The sequence below is a fragment of the Bufo bufo genome, chromosome 5 (assembly GCF_905171765.1).
Source record: "Bufo bufo chromosome 5, aBufBuf1.1, whole genome shotgun sequence".
Taxonomy (NCBI): domain Eukaryota; kingdom Metazoa; phylum Chordata; class Amphibia; order Anura; family Bufonidae; genus Bufo; species Bufo bufo.
Window position 1 is genome coordinate 100,431,319 of NC_053393.1, and position 25,544 is coordinate 100,456,862.

Genomic DNA, 25,544 nt, shown 5'->3' on the forward strand with positions numbered 1-25,544 from the left:
GAGTCCTTATGGGAAAGAGCGATGGCATTAGGTAAATGCAGCGGTCTCCTCCATTAGTGATCAGCAGATTGTCTGGATTGTCGGTATTGAGATCCGTCATAGGGTCTGAATACCGGAAAAAAATGCTTCTGTTTTGTCCCCATTGTCAATGAACAGAACAGAGTGCTCCAAAATGCATCCCGTTCCATTTGGTTGCATTCTCATACCGGAGAGCAAACCGCAGCGTGCTGCGGTTTTCTTTCCGTCATGGGATGCGGAGCAAAAGGGATCGGTTTTCTTTGACAAAATAGAAAACGGATCCGTCCCCCATTGACTTTCAATGGAATTCATAGGGTTGTCACGATACCAAAATTTTGATTCGAATACCATAATAAAAGTATTGCGATACTCAATACCACGCAAAAAAAATTTAACACAAAAAAAGCCATGTGCATTCCGCATTTTATGAAATGTCCGGCCCATAATTGAACAGACTGAACCTATTTTTTGGGGGGACAAGGTGACAAAAAAATGGCGAATCATGTGGTTTTTATTCATTTTTTTCTGTTACGGCGTTCAGATTTTTTTATATTTTAATAGTTTGGACTTTTTCGGATGTGGCAATATGTAATATGTTTATTTATTGTTTATAGATTTTATATGTAAAATTGGGAAAGGGGGTTATTTAAACTTAATATTTAGCAGTTTTTTTTAAAACTTTTTATTTAATAACTATTAGCCCCCTTAGGGGCTAGAACCTGAGATCTTTTAATCCCTTGTCCTATTCAGCCTAATAGAGCTCTATTAGGGTGAATATGACTTCACATTCTCCCTGCTGCTTTGGGCTTTGTGCACACAGCAACAGGGAGCTTACCATGGCAGCCAGAGCTTCAGTAACGTCCTGGCTGCCATGGTAACCGATCGGAGCCCCAGGATTCATGGCAACCGATCGGAGCCCCAGGATTACACTACTGGGGCTCTAATCGGAACTGCCACTGCACCACTAATGAGGAGGAAGGGGACCCTGTGGCCACTGCCACCAATGACTTTAATACTAGGGGGGTTGGGGGGGCACTGCGACACCAATTAAGATAACTAACGTTTAATACAAATACAGGAGGTGGGTGCCGGCGGTGGAATCACATAGCTGGCACCCGACCTCTATGACAAGGCGCTGCAATCCGCGGCCTTTAACCCATCAGGTGTGGTGCTTTATTCATGAGGAAAGCACTCTCCCCGCCTCTACCACCTATGAGTGAAGGCCAACATGTATCTATATGTATACATGGCAGCTGTCACATGTGAGAGGGGCAGGGAGCACTCCTATCAGTGAATTCATAATTTTGAGTTCACTGCTTTCTTAGACTCCACCTATTAGTCAAATGGCACAGATTTACTAATGTGTCTGTGCCAAAAATGTCTTAAAAAGAGGCACAAACTGACATATCTAGGTTTCTACACTTTTTTCCAACATGCTCGACAAGGGGTGGGGCTTAGTGGAAAGAGGTGGGACTTCACAATAAAGGGGGCTGGGCCTGTGATGCGCCATTTCACGACAAAATTGTGGCATAAAAATCTCTCTCACAGTAAGCCAACCGTTACTACAGAGTCAGAGAAAAGTGTCGATCCCTGCATCAGATTTATTATAAAGCCTGAATGCCTGTGATAAGTCAACCTGTCTGAGTTTAAGCCATTTTCAGGATTAGTAAATCTGGGCCAATAAGTTTTGTGCATTTTGAAGTAATACTAGAGCAGACCAGTCAAAGTAATATGCTCCTCCTAAATAAGCTAGCATATGCAGGCGGCAGATCTGCTTTATGTAAATAATTCTGAAGCATCTTCTCTTAGAATTCTGCATTGTGTCCATCCTCTGTTATTACGCCAGAAAATGTATGAATAAACTGACAACTGGGCTTCAGCATTCCACCTGTCCATAGGGGATTTTGGGTATAGAGCTGAGGACATGGGTTTCTAGATGGCCGCTAGCACATCCACAATACCCAGTCCCCATAGCTCTGTGTGCTTTTATTGTGAAAAAAAAAATATTTGATACATATGCAAATTAACCTGAGATGAGTCCTGTCCCTGAGATGAGACCCAAAATCCAGGTTACAGGTTCCCTTAGGATTTGTTATGACAACAACCTATCTCCTATCCACAAAATAGGGGATAAGTGACTGACTGGCAGGGTTCCAACCATTGGGGTCCCGCCAGTCACTGGAATGGATGCCCATGTTCCCATGCTTTTCCAGAGCTCCATTCAACTCTTTGGAGCTGAGCACTTGTAATTAACTATCTCTGGTAGTCCCATAGAACAGCAGACAAAAGCCATTCAAACAGGGGACATGGGCCCCTGTTCTAGTGATTACCAGGGGCCCCAGAGGTCAAACCCCAGATGATCAGACACTTACAGCCTAACCTATAAAGGGGTTGACCCAAAAAGACAATTAGGATAGTCAATAAGTCTCTGATTGATAGAAGTTAAACCGCTGGGACACCCTACTGATCATGAGAACGGAGTCCCAAAGTCCCACTTCCTCTGTCTGAATGGAGTGACAGTCGGGTCTGTGCACTGCTGGTCCATTCAAGCTCTATGAGACTGCCAAAGCTCTGTACTCGGCTATCTTTGGCAGTCTCACAGAATGTGAATGGAGCAGCATTGGGCATGATTGATTGCTGCTCCATTCAAAGGAGAACAGTGCATGGCTTCTTTGTTCTTGTGGTCCCAGCGGTTGAACCCCCACCGGACAGACACTTATGACTTATCTCATGAATAGGTGATACTTTTTTTAAATTCTGGGATGACCTCTAGAGTTTCTCATTATAGTAGTCATCACTCCAGCTTCCATACCCCCAAAGAGGTGACCTGATCTTGGGGGACATATTTGCAGAAGGACACTGTAAACTTGCCAGGGTTCAATGTGTGCGTCTGTATGGATCTGCACAAGAACAGTCCCGGAGATCCAGTTATAGCCTGTTTAACTCTTTCAGCCTTTTTATGCGTTACTAATATGATACAATACAATTGCTGTTCCCTGTTGTAAGTCAAAAAATGAAGCTGTAAAAAAATGACAAATACATTTCTTCTTAGAAGAAACTGACATGAAACCCTGCGCATCGGTGAACATCTGCTGCAATTTGATGTTTAAGAGCTGAATATTAGCTGCATCATGGTTGAGGAGATGCATCGGTAAATAACTCTCCTTGCTGGAGATGTAATTATGGGTTTCTAAAAGCTGATCCTTTTTGAATGCATTTTTTCTTCATTGTGACTGGCACTAATCAATAGCACGAACAGGTTTTTTTTTCAGCTACAGGAAATGACATATGACAATGGCTTGTTCTCGTGCACGCTTTATAAAAATCCCTTTGTTCAGAAATATATATTGATGTATTACACAGAGCCGTTTCTCTTCCCGGTGAAACAAAGGCTGCCTTCTCAATCTAATGTCTGCCTGAATTTCTGCGCCAAATGAGGGAATCTCTGCGGGTCGTTCCCGTAAGGGGCACTGTAAACGCTGATCCTTATAGGGCCATCCAATCTATTACTAATATGCAAAGCAAAGCAACACGGGCTGATCGAGGGCTTATCTTGGCCCAACATACCGCAGCTGTACCTTCATGGTGGGCTTTTCCTATATATATATATATATATATATATAAAAGTTCACTACACTCGAGTGATCTCTTCCTCAGTATCCATAACACTCGGAGACAGTGGAGTTTAGGAGATGTGAACCCCCTATATAACAGTGAGTGCTGCTGTCAACTAATATTGTATATGGCGTTTTAATGCTATTATAATGATCAGAGAGGAACATCCATTAAATTCGCATTAAAGAAATAACTATTCAATGACATTTTTTGCAGCATTTACAAAAAAATCCAAATAATTTATCATGTTTGAAAGTGTGAACTGGACTATAAAAGATACTGATTTCTCTGTGCTCGCTATTCACATGCTGATACTTAATGTGTGTAAGCTGGATGCTGAATTAAATATCAATGTTAATATTGATGATACTGCATACCTTGTAACTGTGCTTTCTCATCAAGTACAGTACATGCTAGTTGACCGCCATCATTGTACACCAGAATACTGGCAGGTATTAGGGCCATCCAGGTATTTGATAACAGGGCAGATATGTTGCATACGTTTCTGCAACTGTCCAATATAGTACATTTGAATGGGGCTTGGCAAAATCCATACCATGCAATACAATACATCTCTGATTTGCTGGTTTAGAGTATCCCTCTGCTGCAGCAGCATCACATAAGCTCCACAGGACACTTAGATGCTGCTGCTCCAGCAGGGGACAGACGTTGACCAAAGCCATCAATGGAAAAGCAGGGGGAAATAGTCCGGAAAGAGGGAGAAAGGGATAGTACAGACAAAAAACAACAGCAGGTGCACTACCACAGGGTGAATTGTACATTCCTGAATTGTGGGTGCCTGTCTCTCTGAGTACTATACTGCACTGTAATATATATATAAATATATTTTTATATATATATATATATAAAAAATATAAAAAATCCAGGGCAGCACACCTAGCAAACATTGAAATAAAGGGGGAGCCAGCGATACTCCACTTGACCAAAGTGTTCAATCAATAAAAAAAGAAACACACCGCAGCACTTCCAATAAGTGAAAAATTGTAGGATCCTTTATTCACCCGTGCGACGTTTCGGTCCACTTGCTGGGACCATTTTCAAGCCTGAAAAATGGTCCCAGCAAGTGGACCGAAACGTCGCACGGGTGAATAAAGGATCCCACAATTTTTCACCTATTGGAAGTGCTGTGGTGTGTTTCTTAGATATATATATATATATATATATATATATATATATATATCAACAGATTACCATTGTAAATTGGCAGCGAACACATGATTGGCTATCCCGGGGCTGTCTCCACTTCTTCGCAGGTGCTAAACATGTCAAGCACAGGTACGGGAGATATTGCGGCCTGTATTTGTGCAAGTGTTTAAGGCATTTAGCTACTGTTCAGAATCTCTTCTTATTGCATCTTGCTCATAACTCAATGTGCCTTTCACAATCTCATTTTACATTGCCTAATTTCCATAATAAGATGGCACTTAACCTGACGGAAGACCCGAATCAGTGGAGCGTCAAAAGTAGTGGAGTACCCCTCCATCGATGTGTCACTTAATGTGTTTCTTGCTGATGTTTTCAGAAAAACACTGCTATCTATAAGCGTTACATGGATCAGGCAACATAAACCCTGTGAAATATCCCCTTTAAGGTCATGGTTCTTTGAATACCCAAAGCTGCATTTTCCTAAAGGACATGCTGGCAAAGCTCATGCAGTCCTGAACGTCCTCCTCAATGTTAGCATTCTGGGATAGGTGACTGCCAAGGTAGGGGATGTGGTCAACAACTTCTGTTTCTCCAGCAATGGTGATTACAGGGGGCTCAGTTACCTGACCAGGAACATCTTCGTACAGGATCTTGGTTTTCCAGATAAGGACAGTCCTAAGGTCTTGTAAAGAGAATCAAAGTGGCTTGAAATTTTTATGCAGAGTTGGCACAAATGTCATCTGCATACTGAAGGTCAGTGACTATTGACATTGTCACTTTTGTCCTAACCTTAAAGTGTTGTAGGTTGAATAACCTCTCAAACCAGAATGTAATAACACCACAAGGAGAGCGGTTGGACATCACTAAGGGTATGACCACATGGCACAGTTGTATGGAAATTGCAACGCAGCCGTGCTGCATTCAAGTACCGAGAGGCTATAAGAGCCACAGCAGGCACTAATTAAACTAATTATGATTGTTGTATTTAGTCTGTATTGTTAATGGTCATGTGGTATCGGAACCTCGACGCACGTTTCGTGTTCACGCTTTGTCAGGAGGATCAAGGGACTGCCCTTCATTTCAGGCTCACTTGTAGTCCATGTCGTACTTGCACTTTCATAGGAAGCCTATAATTGATTTAGTGGCAACCCCACTGAGGGTAGACCTTTGTAACACATTATTTCTGTGAACTATCAGGTGCCACTACATAGTCTTGGCTGTTCGTGTGTTACTTTTTAACCTTGTATCTTGTGCTGGTCTGCCCTCTTGTTGTATCTTGTCTCCAAATTAGTAGGGGTGTCTTGGATTTTAATGTAATTATGTATTAAAAGATTGATTTTATAGGTACATTGTTGTAGCTCGGACGCCTCTTTCTTTTTTGGTTCAATTAGCATGCTGAGCAGAGCCATATTATGGCTCCCTACTTGTGTTGCCCCACCTGTTGTTAATTTGGACTTGCCTTCAACTTGGGGATACTTTCAGTTTTTTTTCTCCCTAGGGCCACTTAAAGGTCCAGGGCTATTTCCGTCAGGCCCATAGAAGTGAATGGGAGCGGTAGCCGGTCATGCGTGGTGTGCCCCCATTCACTTCTATGGGGAAAGCGCTTGGTGGTGGCCGGACCGGAAGTGCTCCAGCCACCACTTTGCGGGGCTCCATTCCCGATAAGACAATGGGGGCATATCTTTGTCTGTGATGAGACAACCCTTTTAAAGTTCCCAGTCTGCCCCTGCTCCCAATTGAGAGAGGTCAAAGGCCCTTGCCAGATCAATGAAGGCAGGCTCGGACTGGCCCACAAGGGTACAGGGGAATCCCCCGGTGGGCCCCTGAGCAAGGTGGGCCCCTAGTCTCCCACCCCCTGCACGAGTGGCTCATAACATAGTAGACTTACTGCACTATATATATATATATATATATTCAATTTTCCGCACCTCAACCAGCCTATGTTCATATAAAAAACTTGTTAGATTATTTATTATATTTGAATGTATCCATATGGTGGGCCCCCAAAATAAATTTTACCGGTGGGCCCTAGGTACCCCAGTCCGACACTGAATGAAGGGCACATACAGATTTTGATGTTACTCACAGATTTATCTTGGATTTGCCTTGCTACAAATAACAAGTTCGTTGTACCATAATATTGTCTGAAGCCACAATGAGACTCAGCAATGGATCTCTTCAGCAAGTGGGAGCAGACAATTTAAAAGGACACATTTGAGGATTTAACTTGTCGGGAGAGCAGGGCAATGGCCCACAGTTAGTACACTGCAATTTGTCACCCTTGTTAAAGATAGAGATAATGCTGCCATTTCTGAGGTTTGGTGGGATCGTTCAAGATATTGCTGATGATCTCATGAAGCTTGTATGCAGTACCTCATCCAGTCTTGAATATCTGGGCCAAAGGCCACAAGCCTTATTTTTCTTTGTTTATTTGATAACTTGAAGTGTCTCTTCTAGGCTTGGTAGTAGGCTACCATACACTGAACTTAACACAGTATGCAGTATTCTCCCTCGCGATTGGTTGTTTTGAGTAGCAAGAATGTTATCTTGTATATCTGTCGATATGTGGGCGATTTCGAGCTCTGTATCAAATAACGGATGCTCGGATTGCAGTGAAGTTATATTGAGAAATTCATCAGAACAGAATTTAAAAACAACAAGCGGAAATTGACTTTCATGTCAGTTGAGCAATGGCCTCATATGAGGGCCAAGATCTCTTTGTTAAAAGCAGGTCTTTGGAGCAATGTGACTTTTGATGTGTCTAAATAAAACGGAAAATCTGTTAACCTTCAATATGTAGAAGTAGTCGCAGTGCTGGCTGTTTAGGCAGATGTCATTTTCTACAGCATGTTGTCAGGGAAGGTGACTGAGACTGGCTATATTGTGATATATTATGTACTGTATGAATGTGTTAGACCAAGATAAACAGTTATATTATTTTTCACCCACATATTGTAGACTGCTGCTTATACCTAATGCAACAGTCAGATCTGTGGAGCATAGTGTCAGGCTGATTTAATTTCTATGAGACCCGGCAGACTGAATGATTAGTGACAACAAATATGAATAATTGCTGCATGATTCTTCCTGCAGCCTGCCTTATTACCGTAACTGTAAGGGGAGAAAGGGCAAATACAATGCGGTATGTGACGTGGCCCAGAAGCCTTTATCTGACTCTACCAGAGACTTTCCGACCTTTGCACACACAGCACTGGTTATAATTGCTAGCTCTCCCCTTTGCCTCTGTCTCTGTACCCTATGCAACTGTGGTACACAAAGAGACAACATTTATGTCTTGTTTTATCTCTAGCGGCAAATATTTCTGAATAAATAAATATTAACAAGACATCTTATCAGCAGTGACATTAATCCCTTAATGTCTCACACCAGCAAATAATCGCTAAGTGCCATCTGCAAGTCTCCACCATCTTGTCACAGTCATGTTAGGAAGGATATCAAAAGCAGCCTTTATGATATAATTCTGAAGAGGAAAGCAGGAAATTATAATGAAAAGTTTGATAAGTCAAAGTTTGTGCAGTCAATTTCTGAAATTCTGTTGTTGGTACTGGTTATTGTTGAGCGAATCAAAGTATCCAATGTGGACTTCGATCCGAATTTCAAAAAAAATTGATTTGTCATAAAGCCGAATTTCCTCGCGCTTCGTGTTAATTAATAAATTTTTCCTAAAATGGTGGCTTAAAATTCAAATTATACTCGTCTCATCCACTTGCTCACGGAGAGGCCATCCGTCCCGATCTTGATTGAAGAAAACCCACCAAAGGACCTGCGGTGAGTACGATGACCTCACCGTGCACGCCCGGCGTGCTCATGTGGTGACGTTATCACCCCGCAGGTCCTTTGGCGGGTTTTCTTCAATCAAGATGGATGGCTTCTCTGTGAGCAATTGAATGAGGTGAGTATTATAATTTTTTTTAACCCCTGAACGGCTCAATGTGAGTCACAGATGCTGCGATCAGCATTGAACACGGCATCTGAGGGGTTAAATGACGGCATTGCACCCGCTCCATACAATGGAAAGCGATTTGTGACAAAGTAATTCATAACGAATCAAATTTCTTGTCGAACTTAGGCGAAGGCAGAATTTTTCAAAACTTCGCTCATCTCTAGTACTGGTGTCAATGCAAATCAATGGAAAATCCATAATACTGCCCTAAAAACTTAAAACATTTTTTCAAGATAACCCCCAGACCAGTGGAGGTCTACATGATGATGTGGATAACTATTTAAATGCAATTTAATTGCACGTCAAATACAGTTCAATGGTTTTATTCTAGTTCCTCAATATGGAGCAAGTTCAGAGGCACAGACCACATATTTGCACAAAAGGAACGTGCTCTGCTTACTAATTAAAGAGAACCTGTCACCCCCAAAATGCAGTGCAATCTGCAGGCAGCATGTTACAGAGCAGGAGAAGATGAGCAGATTTATATATCTTGTTTTCTGGGAAAAGATTCAGTAAAACTTGTCATTTATACATTTACATCTCTGCCTTTTCTTACGACCAGTACCATGAACAGTTCACAGTACACAGGGGAGGTACTATCAGTGACTGACAGCTATCTCTGTATACACACTTACACAGATAATACTATCACTGATAACACCTCCCCCGTGTACAGCTATCAGTGACTGATGCCTACTTCTGTATACACACTTAAACAGAGAATACTATCACTGATAACACCTCCCCCGTGTACAGCTATCAGTGACTGATGCCTACTTCTGTATACACACTTACACAGAGAATACTATCAATCACTGATAACACCTCCCCGTGTACAGCTATCAGTGACTGACAGCTATCTCTGCATATACACTTACACAGAGATTGATATCAATCACTGATAACACCTCCCCCGTGTACAACTATCAGTGACTGACAGCTATCCCTGTATACACACTTACACAGGGAATGATATTAATCACTGTTATCAACTGCCCTGAGAGCTGTTAAAAGAGGTGGTCTTCGGGTATGCCTATGGCTACACAGCGATTTTGGGAGCAACACTGCTGGATTTTTTGTAATACTGGGGTCGGGATTGCAGCAAACATGTGTGTTGCGCTGCGACCCTATACTACTGTGAGCGCTGCTGCCTTCTCAAACAGCTGATCGGCAGGGGTCCTGGGTGTCGGACCCCTACCAATCAGATACTGATGACCTGGATAGGTTATCACTATAAAAGTCTCAGAAAACCCCTTTAAGTTAGAAAAAAGCAGAGATACTTACAAGTTTTACTGAATCTTTCCCTACAAAACTATATATCAATCTGCTCAGCCCCTCCTGCTCTATACCATGATGCCTGTTGATTGCACTGCATTTTAAAGTGAAAGGTTCTCTTTAAATATATTAATTCATATTTTCCAGTGATGCCAGTGTCCGCATCGCTATAGACATAAAACTACCTAGGAGCCGTTCTTACATGTTTGCAGAAGCTTGTCTATTCAGCAGGTGCCCTCCAAACGCTGCAATCCTTCATGTTTCAACAAACACAGTGTCTGCCCAAAATGTGCCTATAGACAACTTCCTTGAAAAATGCAGCCCTCTTATTGCAATCTGGATTCACCGTCCCTGTGTGTCATGGTTTTGTTGTTCCTAGTAACATTATTAAACTATCAGTCATAGAAACAGACAATGATAGATATATCAGAAGTACTCCACAGAGAGACAGCGTACAGTACACTGGCTACCGCTAAATTACAACTCCCTTACTATTTCCTTTGGGTTTCATCAAGGTGCCAAAAAACATAAGTTTAATAAACAAATGCATTTTACATGAGAACAGGACTTAAATATACAGTATCTACATATCTTATTCTTCTTTGTTAACTTATCACATCTAAATAGAAACCATACGTAAAACAAGACTGATCCAGAGCCTTTCTATTATAACAATGGAGTTTCAGCAGCAGTAAAATCCTCATATAAAACTGCATGTTAATACATGCAGATTTACGTAAAAGTTTTCCCCTTGTTCTACTGATTAACCCTCACAGACATGCCATTATTCACCTTTCTGACCCGGCCTAATATTGCAAATCTGACATCACTGAACATGCCGCAGATTTGTGCGTAGAAAATCCGCACAAAAAAAAGCAGATCTCATACTTCATTGAATAGCGTAAAATCCTTCACCAGAAAAACGTCGCAACAACTGACATGATGTAGATTTTAGTGCCGGTGACTAGTGTTGAGCGAACTTCTGTTTTAAGTTCGGCGTCTAAAGTTCGGCTTCCGGTTAACGGAGAATCCCGATATGGATTCCAAATTCCGTTGTGGTCCGTGGTAGCGGAATCAATAATCGGCCATTATTGATTCCGCTACCACGGACCACAACGGAATTCGGAATCCATATCGGGATTCTCCGCTAACCGGAAGTCGAACTTTAGACGCCGAACTTAAAACAGAAGTTCGCTCAACACTACCGGTGACGTCACCGGGCTTGCTGTTGGGCGGAGCCAGGGTATGTCACCGCATCTCAAGAAAATTCCCTTGCCCTGCGCAATTCAGCGAAAGACAAGGAGGGGCATCGGACTGTAAAAAGCTCTAATGCTCCACTCATTCATGGTAAATGAGTGCAGATCGGGTTGTTTCCGGGTTCAGCTCTGAAGCCAGACAACCCCTTTAAGACAGATAGTGATACCTCACAAAATAGTTACTAATTCATATTCATCATATGCCTACTTTAGGTTGGCATCATTTTGTAAATGTATTTTTATTTTTTTAAGACGTAAGAACATTTAGAATTTTAGAAACTAAGCGAAATTTGCAATTTTTCCACAAATATGCCATTTCAGTGCTGTTTTTTACTTTATGGATTGTGCACATTGTATGCCAGGGTGAAAAGTAAGCCCTCTTACTATGATGCGGTTTCCTTTGCGGCCCAATGTGGTGATTTATACCGCTTGTGCTGACAACTGTAGAGGTTCGGCGGTGAAATAATAAATTGAACCCTGGAGAAGTGACCCCATTTTGGAAAATTCGGCTGCTCAGAGCAGGGTGAGTATTTTGACGCCAAATACATTTTGCAGAAATAAGTCAACAGCGGACCGTGCAAAAAGAAAGTTTTAAGTTTTCCTTGAGATATGACATTACAGTGCCCAATATGTTGAGCCCACCTTGTGCCATCTAAGACTCACACCGCACCCTTTAAATTGTTAGGAGGGTTCTACTAGGTACAGAAATGCTATAAATGTGGACGTAAACTGGTATTTGGGTACACTGCAGGGTTCAGAAGGGGAATACCACCATTTGGCTTTTGCAGATTATAATGGATTGGTTTACAGGCACCATGTTGCTTTTGAACAGCCTCCGGGGTACCAGTACAGCCATTTTCTGAGAAGTACCGTATATGATTTTTTTTATTTTACTCGACTGAGCTGTGTGAGGGCTTATTTTTTGCTTGATGAGTCACCATTATCGTTGGTTCTATTTTTCAGTAGATACAAGTTTTTGAGGACTTTTTATTTAGCTTTTTGGGAAGCAGGAGAAAGAAAAGGGGGCAATGCTGCTATTGCTTTGTGGGTTTTGTTACTGCATCGTACACCAGGAGAAATGAAATATTAACTTTATTCTGCTGGTCAGTACAATTACGGAGATCCCAATTTTATAGAGTTTTATTTTAAAGTATTACTATGTTTACACATAGCATTTTTGTGTTGTCATTTTCTGAGAGCCATATTTTTTTAGGCTGATTGTCTTCTCTGGAGGCTTGTTTTTTGCAGGATGAAGTGATGTTTTCATTGGTACCATTTTGGGGTACGTAAAGCTTTCTTGATTGCTTGATATTATGCTTTTTGTGAGACTAGGTCACCAAAAAATAGATGTTCTGGCATCGTTTTAATCATGTGATATTTTTACAATACCGAATTTGCATATTTTTTATTTGCTTTAAGTTGTCATTTTTGTAAGGGAAAACTTGAAACTTTTTTCTTTCTGTGTCCACTCGATCAGAACGAAGTACATGTATGTGCTCTTACCAGAAACAGTGTAGCTCCTATTCACTGCTATGGGAGTTATGGAAACAGCGGGGCACAGCCCACTCTGGCCGCTTCTTACTGACGTTATCCCATCTCAGCCATGGGGAAAAAACATTTTAAAGGCATCTGTCAGCAGATTTGTACCTATGACACTGGCTGACCTGTTACATGTGCGCTTGGCAGCTGATTGCATCTCTGTTGGCCCCATGTTCATATGTGCCCACATTGCTGAGAAAAATGTTTTAATATATGCAAATGAGCCTCTAGGAGCAACGGGGGCGTTGCTGTTACACCTAGAGGCTAAGCTCTCTCTGCAACTGCCACACCCACTCCACTTTGATTGACAGGGCCAGACGTGATGACTTTTACACTGTCTGGCAGGCAACAAAGGCAGCAAATATATTAGATCAATGTTCCTGTATCCAGCAATATTTTTGGAGTGCGCTTTCTTCACCTGTGTAATGAATCACCGGTACACATCCAATGTGGTAGCAGTCATCTCACTCTCAATTTGGACCGCCAACTCATTAGAGAAAAGAAAATACCTCTGATGCATATCCATACACATACTTAATCCTATTTACATGGTGATCATAAAACCGCGTATGACCATCCATAGGAGGTATACATTTTCTGGTATTTTTGTCCTTATACATTTATATGGTCGGGTGAACTTGTGCTGTTTTACATGCAATATTAGGGCTGCAAGTAGATAAAAAGCGTTTTAATGTGATTTTGCAGGATTTCACCACGGGAGGTTTTTTATTTATTTAATTTTTTTAGTTGAGAAGCATAAGTGCGTAAGGAAACAAATGCCAGATCCAGAAAATGTACGCTTCATTTGGATGGTCACATGCGGTTTTACAATCACAGTAAATAGGATTACGTTTGTGTCTGGATAGCGGTGTGGGTGGGGAAGTGGGTGTGGTTAGCTATGTTAATGAGTTTCACTCCAGATTTAGCATTGAGACTTTTTAAAAAGAGTCGCAACCTCACTTCAGGAGGAGGGTGGAGTAGAAAAACTGGAGTAGCTTTTCTAGACAAAAGTGTTAGGTCCAAGGATAAGACAAATGTATCAAGTAACATGAGACCTTTGATAAATGTGGCATAAAGTACTCCAACACAGACTTCAAATTTTCCCCTGATGACAAATTCTCCTCAAGGATTTGATTTGTGATCCTTCCATTTACAAATATTATGGGGGTCATTTGTTATACTGAAATACGCCTATATAAGGTGTTTTTCAGGCGCAGATGTCGGTGCAACTGTTAGTTGCGCTGCAATCTGCAACATTTCCCTGCTCATGCCAATTCTAAAAATGTGGGCTTGGCATGGGGGAGGGGGAAGGAAAGGGCCCGTCTCACTCATCATTTTCTATGCCTGGTTTAGGCATATAAAATAGTCTAAATGTAAGCCAGCTCCTGGTGCTGGATACGCTGAAGTTATTGAGAGGTCGGCGCCTCTTCATAACTTCGGCGGTTGCACCGCCAGCTATGGGTCTTAATAAATGATCCCCCAAATTTTTAGGGCTGAGGACGAGTCTTATTCCAGATAGATTATAAAAAATACCCGCTTAGGTCTACAGTATACATGAGTTCTGGAACCTAAATAACCTCATGTTTGAGAATCTAAACCTTTTCATTGTAATGTGATAAGAGAAAGGTAGAGCGAGGGGGTCTGTGTGTGCTGCTCCCTCCCCATCTTGCTACTCTTGGGGGTAAGAGGGTAGCATTCAAAGAGAACAATTATTCTAAAAGGGGTTAAAAAAATAAATAAAAGAAAAATGAAAATCCTGAAATTCGCAAGTCCTCAGAACAGGAGATGAAATTTTCTATTGATGTATATTCCATCTCCCCGTGCTTAACTCAGCCGTGCTGTAATCAGAGCTGCAACATGTCTGCAGCATTTCCTATTGCTACCTGCTGTGCTCTGCCTCACAGCTCTTACCAAAATGTATTTCAGAATCCTTAAAGAACAGCACTGGATAAACATGGCTGCCATCCACACATTCCGTGTTGAGCTGAAGCAAATTTGTCACATAAGGCAGCGTCCGTTTCCGCTTCAAGAAGCAAACCTGCCATTTCGTCTTATCACTGGGCATCTAGGTATGTGCTTATTTCTTCTGAGAACACGCTGTGCCGCTATAGCACACTCAGTTGTGACTCCAGTATATTAATGAAATTGTAATGGAAAAAGGAAATTGCATACAACTGGTAATATCGCCCCGACATATACATCATTTTTGTTATGTTTTGTCACAGAATCTTACATTTTTTCCCCTATCTTAACTTCCACAAACACAAATGACGGATTTCTCTCCATATTCTCAGCAATGACATTTGCCGTAAATTTAATTTATAATAGTGTACCAAGTATCCAGTGCCGCACTGTCATTGAGATTATTGAAATGATAGTTGTGCGAGATGATCTATCAGTCCAAACTGCAGGACTTGGACCAATCTCGTCTATATTAAAATTACCTGCGCTGTGAGAAAGCCATAACTCTTCCTCCTTCTCTTACAAGTTTGCCTTCTGTTTTGAGTTTGGTGAATAATTGCATTCTGCTGATCAAAAACAAATTCTAATGTACTCCGCACACGGTCATTGATCACTGGAAGCGTTAATATCCAATAAAAAATATGTGCACGCTTCCAACTAACACTGACATCTTTATAATAAAATCCCGTGCTCTCGGCCACTGCGTTTTTATGCTAAGATCACAATTTACTAAAGTGCAATGTGAAAACCCTGCAATTAGATTCTATTACATTTCCAGGCCTCAGTTCCTCACTTTTGAAATGATTTATGTGCAGACTGCAACTTTAATGTAATTTTCGTAGAGATGAGTAACTGGAGCGGTGGAATACTGTGCTCTTCCCTAAGAAAAGCAGAATGCTTAATTCTATAATATTATCTATAGACTGTGCATTAAATGAGGTGCCGGACTGGATTTTCTTGGCTATTAGATGCTCTTCATGTCCAATCAAATGCAGGGTTTTATGACCTGTGGGCTCCTCATCTTGCATTCTTAAAGAAGCACTCCGTTTGTTTTTGTTTTGCTTTTTATTTTGCCCCGAGCTTTAGCAGCGTTTATAACTTCGGCATGCCTGACCCGGCGCAAATGCTATCTGTCAGCGGCCAGTTAAAAGCTGCTACATGCAGCAGTATTTTTCTGTCTGAAACCCGGCATTTATGCTCGGTAAGCGGCGGGATCACTGGGAGATCCTATTATAGTCAATAGGGATCAGGTGAACTCAGGTGATCTGTAGAACCCAGCAATGCCGGATCCGGTGAACTCCAGCTGGCAGGTGCAGATTGGGAATTAAAGGGGTTGTCCCACCTCAGACAATGGGGGCATATCGCTAGAATATGCCCCCACTGTCTGATAAATGCGGGTCCCACCCACAATAAGAACGGAACGGGGAAATGAACGGAGGGCGCACTGCGCATGCGCAGCCGCCCTCCATTTATTTCTATGGGGCTGCCGAAAATAGCCGAGCACTGGCTCGGCTATTTCCGTCTGCCCCATAGAAATTAATGGGAGCAGGGGCCGCGCGTGCGCTCCCATTCACTTCTATGGGAGCAGCGCTTGGTGGTGAACGGATCCCGGGAAATCCGGGGTCCTCCAGCCACAGCTTTCCCCTCTCTGTTCTCGTTGTAGGTGCGGGTCCCATCCTAGCGATATGCCCCCGTTGTCTGAGATGGGAATACCCCTTTAAGAGTGGCCCTGGAAGAAAAAACTAAAAGTGGCCCCATGTTGTATGCGGGTGCAAATTGACAGAACGTGGGACAACAGAAGTAGGCAGGGCCAACAATATGTAGTGCAGAACAAAATACCGCCCAATAGAACCAAATACCACAGTGCAGAACAAAATACTGTCTCTGCGAAACCAAATACCACAGTGCAACACAAGATACTGCTGCCCTGCGCCACAGTATTTAACTGTACATCGTCCTGAAGAAATAATACAGTTGAATTCAGGAGGGCACCTGTGGCTGCCAGTCAGGCAGATGATGCTACTACATTAATTAATACTGACAGGATCAGGTTTTGAAGTACCTGGCTGGTGGTAAACAGGGAGGCTTGGGTGGCCCACTGGACATTTGCCCACCGGTATATTTCCCTGTAGGGTCTATGGCCAATCTGCCAATGCCAGCAGGTTGTTCTCTGATGGAAACGTTCACCAGAGACGTGAACTTGGGCTAACTGGCCGCCTTTGCCTTTTGACCTTGACTTCGATGAGCCGATTCATTCCGCATTTTTAGTGTGGACTCAAAGTAAGGCCCTTTTCAGACAAGTAAGTTACACGCATTGGGCTCGCAGCATTTGTCAGTGAGAGACCCGTCCTGACCTCCCAGCACTGATGGGGTCGCACAGCATTATATTGATTTATGTAACCCTCACAGTTCTGGAATGTATTGTATAGCCCTGACATAGTGCTGTCAGTGTTATCCAATACATCCCAGAACTGTAAGGTTTATATAGCATCATAAATCAATATAATTCTATGCAACCCCATCAGTGCTGGGAGGTCAGGACGGGTGCTTTCGCTGACACACGCTGCGAGTCCAACGCGTTGAATTTGCTCAAGTGAAAGGGGCCTAAGGATTACTACTCATTCAATTGAAGCCGACATTGAGGCTCTAGTAGGATTGTTTAGAGAGCCTGGGTTGTGGTTCACTTTAAAGATGTTGTGAGTGAATTGGCCAGACAGAGTGGGGGATCACATGGGGCAATGGAGGCTGGGAATAAAGCTTATAATTCTATAAAATAGTGGCTGGTAAGCTCAATCATTACTACCCTAGGTCTTATGTAGTACTAAAAAACAGAGTGCTTCTTTAACGGAACATTTTAAGCTACTTTATCTAGCTGCTGATGTTTTTCTACTTTACATATATTACTAACTCACCACCGGTGTTCCAGCAGTCTAATTTGTTTCACCATAACTCAGTTGCATCCATATATTTTGAACCTTTTCTTTATAGGAACCTGGTCATGTGACCTCAAGTACGACACCTTGCTCTAATGTGTAAACAGGAACTCAGTCTCTCCCCTGTGGCTGACTTCCTGTGAACTACAGGATGACATCATCACATCCCCCCTGGCAGCTCTCAGGCCCCTCTTCACCGTCCATCTTCCTCTGCATACCCCTGTATTCTGTAGAAGTCTACTCTATGTAAAGCACCAGGAGTGTATGCAGCTCCCAAGAGCTATGAAAAGGCAGCTTTACATTGGTCACTACTTTTTAATTTTTAGGGTGGAGAATCTCCTTACTAACAATACTTATAAAACATTCTGCCTCTCTACAGTCCCCTCTTAAGACAATATTAGCAGCTTCCTTAATCCAGTCCTGCTTGGACTTTCATTATGGCCCAACACAGGCATAATTAGCCCCTTAGTGACCAGCCAGAAAGGGGCTATCCAATAGTATAAATACCCCCACAATGCGTGGCCCCCTCCAGACACGATACTTACCTGGTCCCCGACACCCACGTCCCTCCAGATCCCTGCATGGCCACCGCTGCATCTCCCTGTCGCACAGATCAAAGCATCCGGCGATGGAGGGAGCAGCCAATAGCAGGCATGAAAGGTGAGCGGCCCCTCCTAGCTTCACGCAGCAGCAGCCATGCAGGGATGAAGAGGGATGCAGGGTGCTATACATTATGTGTGTGTGTTTGGGGTGTATTTCGACTATTGGATAACCCCTTTAATGACCAGGAAGTTGTTTCATCGTTGCCTTCTAAGAGCTATAACTTTTTGTCCATCTATGTAGCCGTATGAGGACTTGTTTTTTTTGTGGGACAAGTTGTAGTTTTTAACCCCTTTAGGATCCGCACCGTACATGTACGGCGCTGTATTAACCTCTTGTATGCCGTGGTCAAAACTGACCATGGCATGCAAAGGGTTTGCGGAGGGTACGAGTGCCCTAAGCATCTCCATCGGGTCCCCGCGCTGCAGTGGCGGGGACCCGATGGCAGAGAAGGCAAACCCGATGCCTTCCATAGCCATCGGGGCTTGCCTTCTACGGAAGCCTGTGAGATACAGGATGTAGTATAATACATTGCAGAGGGGATCAGACCCCAGAAGTTGAAGTCCGAGAGCGGGACAAAAAAAAAAAAAAAGGGTTTTTCATAATAAAATAACGTTTCAAGTAAAAAAATAAATAAATAAAATAATTACCCTAAATAAAACACATTAAATTGTAAATAAATAGAAAAAAAAGAAAACCATACATATTGGGTATTGCCGCGTCCGTAACGACCGACTCTATAAAAATATCACATGATCCACCCCCTCACCTGAACGCCGTAGAAAAAATAAAATAAAAACTCTGCTAAAACAATTTTTTTTTTGTCACCTTACATCATAAAAAGTGCAACACCAAGTTATCAAAAAGGTGTATGCCCCCCAAAATAGTACCAATCAAACTGCCAGCTCATCCCGCAAAAAATTAGCCCCTACATAAAGCAATCGGGCCAAAAAAATAAAACTATGGATCTCAGAATATGGAGACAATAAAACGTGATTTTTTTGGTATCAAAAATGCTTTTATTGTATTAAAAGTGAAAAAAATTAAAAGTATACATATTATTATACGTATTGCCACGTCCGTAACAACCTGTTGTATAAAAATATCACATGACCTAACCCCTCAGATGAACACCGTAAAAAAAATTTTTACGGTGTAAGAAAAGGCATTTTTTGTCACCTTACATCACAAAAAGGGTAATACTAAGCGAACAAAAAGTCATACGCACCCCAAAATTGAACCAATCAAACCATCATCTCATACCAAAAAAAATGAGACCCTACCTAAGACAATCGCCCAAAAAATAAAAAAAACTATGTCTCTCAGAATATGGAGACACTAAAACAATTAAAAAAAATAAAAATGATTGTGTAAAACTAAAATGAATAAAAAAAAGTATACATATTGAGTATTGCCGCGTCCGTAACAACCTGCTGTATGAAAATATCACATGATCTAACTCCTCAGATGAACACCGTAAAAAAAAAAAAAAAGGTGTAAAGAAAGCTATTTTTTGTCACCTTACATCACAAAAAGTGTAATACCAAGCAATCAAAAAGTTACATGCACCCTAAAGTACCAGTCATTCTCAAACCGAAAAAAAATGAGCCCCTACATAAGACAGTCGCCCAAAAAAAACTAAAAAAAACTATGGCTTTCAGAATATGGAGACACAAAAAAATCATTTGTTTCAAAAATGCATTATTATGTTAAACTGAAACTAACAACCAAAAAACAGTTGTCATATTTGGTATTATTGTGTCCATAACAACCTGCTCTATAAGAATAGCACATGATCTAACCTGTCAGATGAACACTGTAAAAAAACTAAAAATAAAAACGGTGCCAAAATAGCTATTTTTTGTTACCTTACCTCACAAAAAGTGTAATATAGAGCAACCAAAAATCATATGTACCCTAAAATAGTACCTACAAAACTGACACCTTATCCAGTAGTTTCCAAAATGGTGTTACTTTTTGGGAGTTTCTACTCTATGGGTGCATCAGGGGGTCTTCAAATGTGACATGACAACTTAAAATTATCCCAGTGAAATCTGCCCTCCAAAAAAAATATGGCACTCCTTTCCTTCTGCGCCCTGCCGTGTGCCCGTACAGAAGTTTATGATCACAAATGGGGTGTTTCTATAAACTACAGAATCAGGGCAATAAATATTGAGTTTTGTTTGGCTTTTCACCCTTGCTTTGTTACTGGAAAAAATTTATTAATATGGAAAATCTGCCAAAAAAGTGAAATTCTGAAATTTCACCTACAGGGTTAAAAAAGTTTATAAAATCAGTTTTGAATACCTTGAGGGGTGTAGTTTCTAAAATGGGGCCATTTATGGGTGGATTCTATTATGCAAGCCTCACAAAGTGACTTCAAACCTGAACGGGTCCTTAAAAATTAGGTTTTGGAAATTTTCTTAAAAATTTTAAGATTTGCTTCTAAATTTCTAAGCCTTCTAACGTCCCAAAAATAAATAAAATGTAATTTACAAATTGATCCAAACATGAAGTAGACATATGGGAAATGTAAAGTAATAACTATTTTAGGAGGTATCACTATCTGTTTTAACCCCTTCAGGACACAGCCTTATTTCACCTTAAGGACCAGGCCATTTTTTGCAAATCTGACCAGTGTCACTTTATGTGGTGATAACTTTATAACGCTTTTACTTAGCCAGGCCATTCTGAGATTTTTTTCTTCCGGCACATATTGTACTTCATGACACTGGTAAAATGGAGTAAAAAAAAATATCATTGTTATTTATAAAAAAAATACCAAATTTACCCAAATTTTGGAAAAATTAGCAAATTTCTAACTTTCAATTTCTCTACTTCTACAATACATAGTAATAACTCCAAAAATAGTTATTAATTTACATACCCCATATGTCTACTTCATGTTTGGATCATTTTGGGAATGATATTTTATTTTTTGGGGATGTTACAAGGCTTAGAAGTTTAGAAGCAAATCTTGAAAATTTTCAGAAATTTTCAAAAACCCAATTTTTAGGGACCAGTTCAGGTCTGAAGTCACTTTGCGAGGCTTACATAATAGAAACCACCCAAAAATGACCCCATTCTATAAACTACACCCCTCAAGGTATTCAAAACTGATTTTACAAACTTTGTTAACCCTTTAGGTATTCCACAAGAATTAATGGAAAATAGAGATACAATTTTAAATTTCACTTTTTTGGCAGATTTTCCATTTTAATAATTTTTTTCCAGTTACAAAGCAAGGGTTAACAGCCAAACAAAACTCTACATTTATGGCCCTGATTCTGTAGTTTACAGAAACACCCCATATGTGGTTGTAAACTACTGTACAGGCACACGGCAGAGCGCAGAAGGAAAGGAATGCCATACGGTTTTTGGAAGGCAGATTTTGCTGGACTGTTTTTTTTTTACATCATGTCCCATTTGAAGCCCCCCTGATGCAACCCTAGAGAAGAAACTCCATAAAAGTGACCCAATCTAAGAAACTACACCCCTCAAGGTATTCAAAACAGATTTTACAAGCGTCGTTAACCCTTTAGGTGTTCCACAAGAGTTATTGGCAAATGGAGATGAAATTTCAGAATTTAAATTTTTTGGCAAATTTTCCATTTTAATCCATTTTTCCCAGTAACAAAGCAAGGGTTAACAGCCAAACAAAACTCTACATTTATAGACTGTACAGGCACACGGCAGGGCGCAGAAGGAAAGGAATGCCATACGGTTTTTGGAAGGCAGATTTTGCTGGACTGTTTTTTTTGACACCATGTCCCATTTGAAGCCCCCCTGATGCACCCCTAGAGTAGAAACTCCAAAAAAGTGACCCCATTTTATAAACTACAAAATAGAGTGGCAGTATTGTTGGTACTAGTTTAGGGTACATATGATTTTTGGTTGCTCTATATTACACTTTTTGTGAGGCAAGGTAACAAGAAATAGCTGTTTTGGCAGCGTTTTTATTTTTTGTTATTTACAACATTCATCTGACAGGTTAGATCATGTGATATTTTTATAGACCAGGTTGTCATGGATGCGGCAATACCTAATATGTATACTTTTTTTTTATTTATGTAAGTTTTTGAAACAAAAAAAATCATGTTTTAGTGTTTCCATGGTCTAAGAGCCATAATTTTTTCAGTTTTTGGGCGATTACCTTGGGTAGGGTATAATTTTTGCCGGATGAGATGACGGTTTTATTGGCACTATTTTGGGGTGCATGTGACTTTTTGATCGCTTGCTATTACACTTTTTGTGATGTAAGGGGCCAAAAAATGGTTTTTATTTTTTACGGTGTTCATCTGAGGGGTTAGGTCATGTGATATTTTTATAGAGCCGGTCGATATGGACGCGGCGATACCTAATATGTATACTTTGTTTTTATTTATGTAAGTTTTACACAATAACAGCTTTTTTAAAACAAAAAAAATGATGTTTTAGTGTCTCCATATTCTGAGCCATAGTTTTTTAAATTTTTGGGCAATTGTCTCAGGTAGTCCGGTGTTCATTTGAGGGGTTAGGTCATGTGATATGTTTATAGAGCCGGTCGATACGGACGCGGCGATACCTAATATGTATACTCCCCCCCCCCCCAACCTATTTTTTACCAATTCTTTTTCCCTTTATTTTTTGTCCCACTTTGGGACTTGAACTTTTGGGGGTCTAATCCTTTACAATGCATTCCAATACTTCTGTATTGGAATGCATTGGCAGTATGAGTAATACTGTGTGTATTACTCATACAGCTTCCGGCCTGTGAGATCCAGGGGGCTTGATCTCACAGGCTTGTCACTGGAAGGCAGTGAGATGCCTTCCTTAGGCATCGCGCTGCCTTCCATGCCATCGGGTCCCCCCTACAGCCGCATGGGGACCCGATGGCACCGCCAATCGCCCCCGCAAACTGCAGGTAAAGCCGCAAACCGCAGGTCTGAATTGACCTGCGGTTTGCGGCGATCGACAACACGGGGGGTCAAGGGACCCCCCCGCGCATTTAGCCAAGGTGCCTGCACAACTTGTTCCAATCACCGCCCACCGGGCGGCGGCGATCGGAAATACACAGGACATACCCGTACGCCCTGTGTCCTTAAGTACCGGTACGCCCTGTATCCTGAAGAGGTTAAAAGCAGAGAAATAGAAATTTAGAAAATTGCAAATGTTTAAAAATTTTGGGTAAATTTGCTATTTTTATATAAATAAAAATGAAATATTTTTACTCACATTTACCACTGTCATGAAGTACAATATGTGACGAGAAAACAATCTCAGAATGGCTTGGATAGGTAAAAGCGTTTTAAAATGATCACCACATAAAGTGACATGTCAGATTTGCAAAAAATGGCCTGGTCCTTAAAGAGGACATTTCATTGGTTTGTAGCAAGTGAGATAAATATCTGTACCTGCGGGCTACCCCCGCTGTGCTGCCACCCTGTCTGTTTTTTTTTTAAATAGCGCAGGTACAGATATTCATCTCACTTACTACAAACCAATGAAAGGTCCTCTTTAAGGTGAAAAATGGCAGGGTCCTGAAGGGGTTAATGGTGCCATTTTAGTGTACACATAACTTACCTGATTAACTTTTATTAACTCTTGTGTTTACTACTTTTGCAAAATAAAACCCCTTTAAAAAAAAAAAAAAAAAAAAGTTGAAATGTTTTTGCATCGTCGTATCCCAAGACCCATAACTTTTTTTATTTTTCTTAATACAGAGCTGTTTAAGGGCTTAAACTTTGTGGGATGACTAGTAGTTTTCATTGGCATCCTTTTGGGGTACATAACACTTTTTGATCGGTTTTTAACCTCTTGCGGACACAGGGCTTACAGGTACGCACTGATGTCTGAGTCCTTAAGGACACAGGGCGTACCTGTATGCCCTGTGTATTTCCGATCACCGCCGCGCGGTGATCGGAACAGAGTACCTGCTGAAATCAATCAGCAGGCACCCTGTGACAATCCCGAGGGGGGGTCCTGTGACCCCCCCCCCCCGTATCGGCGATCGCTGCAAACCGCAGGTCAATTCAGACCTGCGGTTTTCAGCGTTTACTGGTCATTCCAGCGGGGATTGTGGAAGCCATCGGGTCCCGGTGCTGCTGTAATGGGGATCCGATGGCTTGGAAGGCAGCGCGATGCCTTCCTTAGGCATCGTGGCTGCCTTCCGGTGGAGAGCCTGTGAGATCCAGCCCCCTGGAGTCTGCTTTTACAGCGCCTACCAGTAGCCATTTGGTTCCAGGAGAAGTATATAGTGGGCTCAGCATGCATGTTGGTACTTGCATCCCTGGATCCGATGAAAGCTGTCACGGCACCGGACGGGGTTAAAAGCAGAGTGTGCCTGGCGTGCATGCTGTACCTGCGCTCCCTGGACTTTGTGTGGCTATCATGGCCCATAACTGGTAGGTACTAGTGTTAGGGACCACTCATAGACCTTGACGTGGTGAGTGGCTTATTACGCTTTGGCCAAAATGTACACCAATGCCTCATCCAACATCCAGCATAGAGGCAGGGCAGAGTGCTGGTTGCCGAGTGCTATTGCATTTGTGTTTTTGCGTTTGTATGTGTATTTCGCCATAGCGATGTGCATCTGCATACAGGGTTGTGCTGACTGAACCCCCCACATTATATGATTATTGTGAAGTATGGGTCATTATGGATGCAGTGATACCAAATATGAGGAGCTTTTATTTTTGCTGTTTTTTTTTCATTGAAAAGTGTTTTTTCAATGGAAAAAAGGTGTATTTTTTAAGGGTACTTTCACACTTGCGTTGTTTGATTACGGCAGGCAGCTCCGTTGAACTGTATGTAAATGCATGTCATTTTTTCTGACTGATCAGGCATTTTTCAGACTTATCAGGATTCTGATCGGTCTGAAAAATGCCTGATCAGTCCGAAAAATGCATTGTAATACCGGCTCTGTTTTTCCGGTGTCATCCGGCAAAAAAAATCCGGTATTGTTTTTTTTAACAATTTTAAAGGTCTGCGCATGCACAGATCGGAATACCGGATCCATCAATGCGGCAATTTGAATGCCGGATCCGGCACTAATACATTCCTATGGAAAAAAAAACGGATTTAGGCAAGTGTTCAGTTTTTTGGGCCGGAAATAAAACCGCAGCATGCTGCGGTATTATCTCCGTCCTGAACAGTCAAAAAGACTGAACTGAAGACATCCTGATGCATCCTGAACGCACTGCTCTTCATTCAGAATGCATGGGGATAAAACTGATT

The 25,544-nt window shown here is 41.6% G+C and overlaps 1 protein-coding gene across 2 annotated transcripts in view; it reads right to left on the reverse strand.

The window, feature by feature from the left end:
- The window catches only part of LOC121001736 (polyamine-modulated factor 1-binding protein 1-like), a 370,872-nt gene that overhangs the window by 30,514 nt on the left and 314,814 nt on the right, over window positions 1-25,544 (reverse strand). The window lies entirely within an intron of this gene.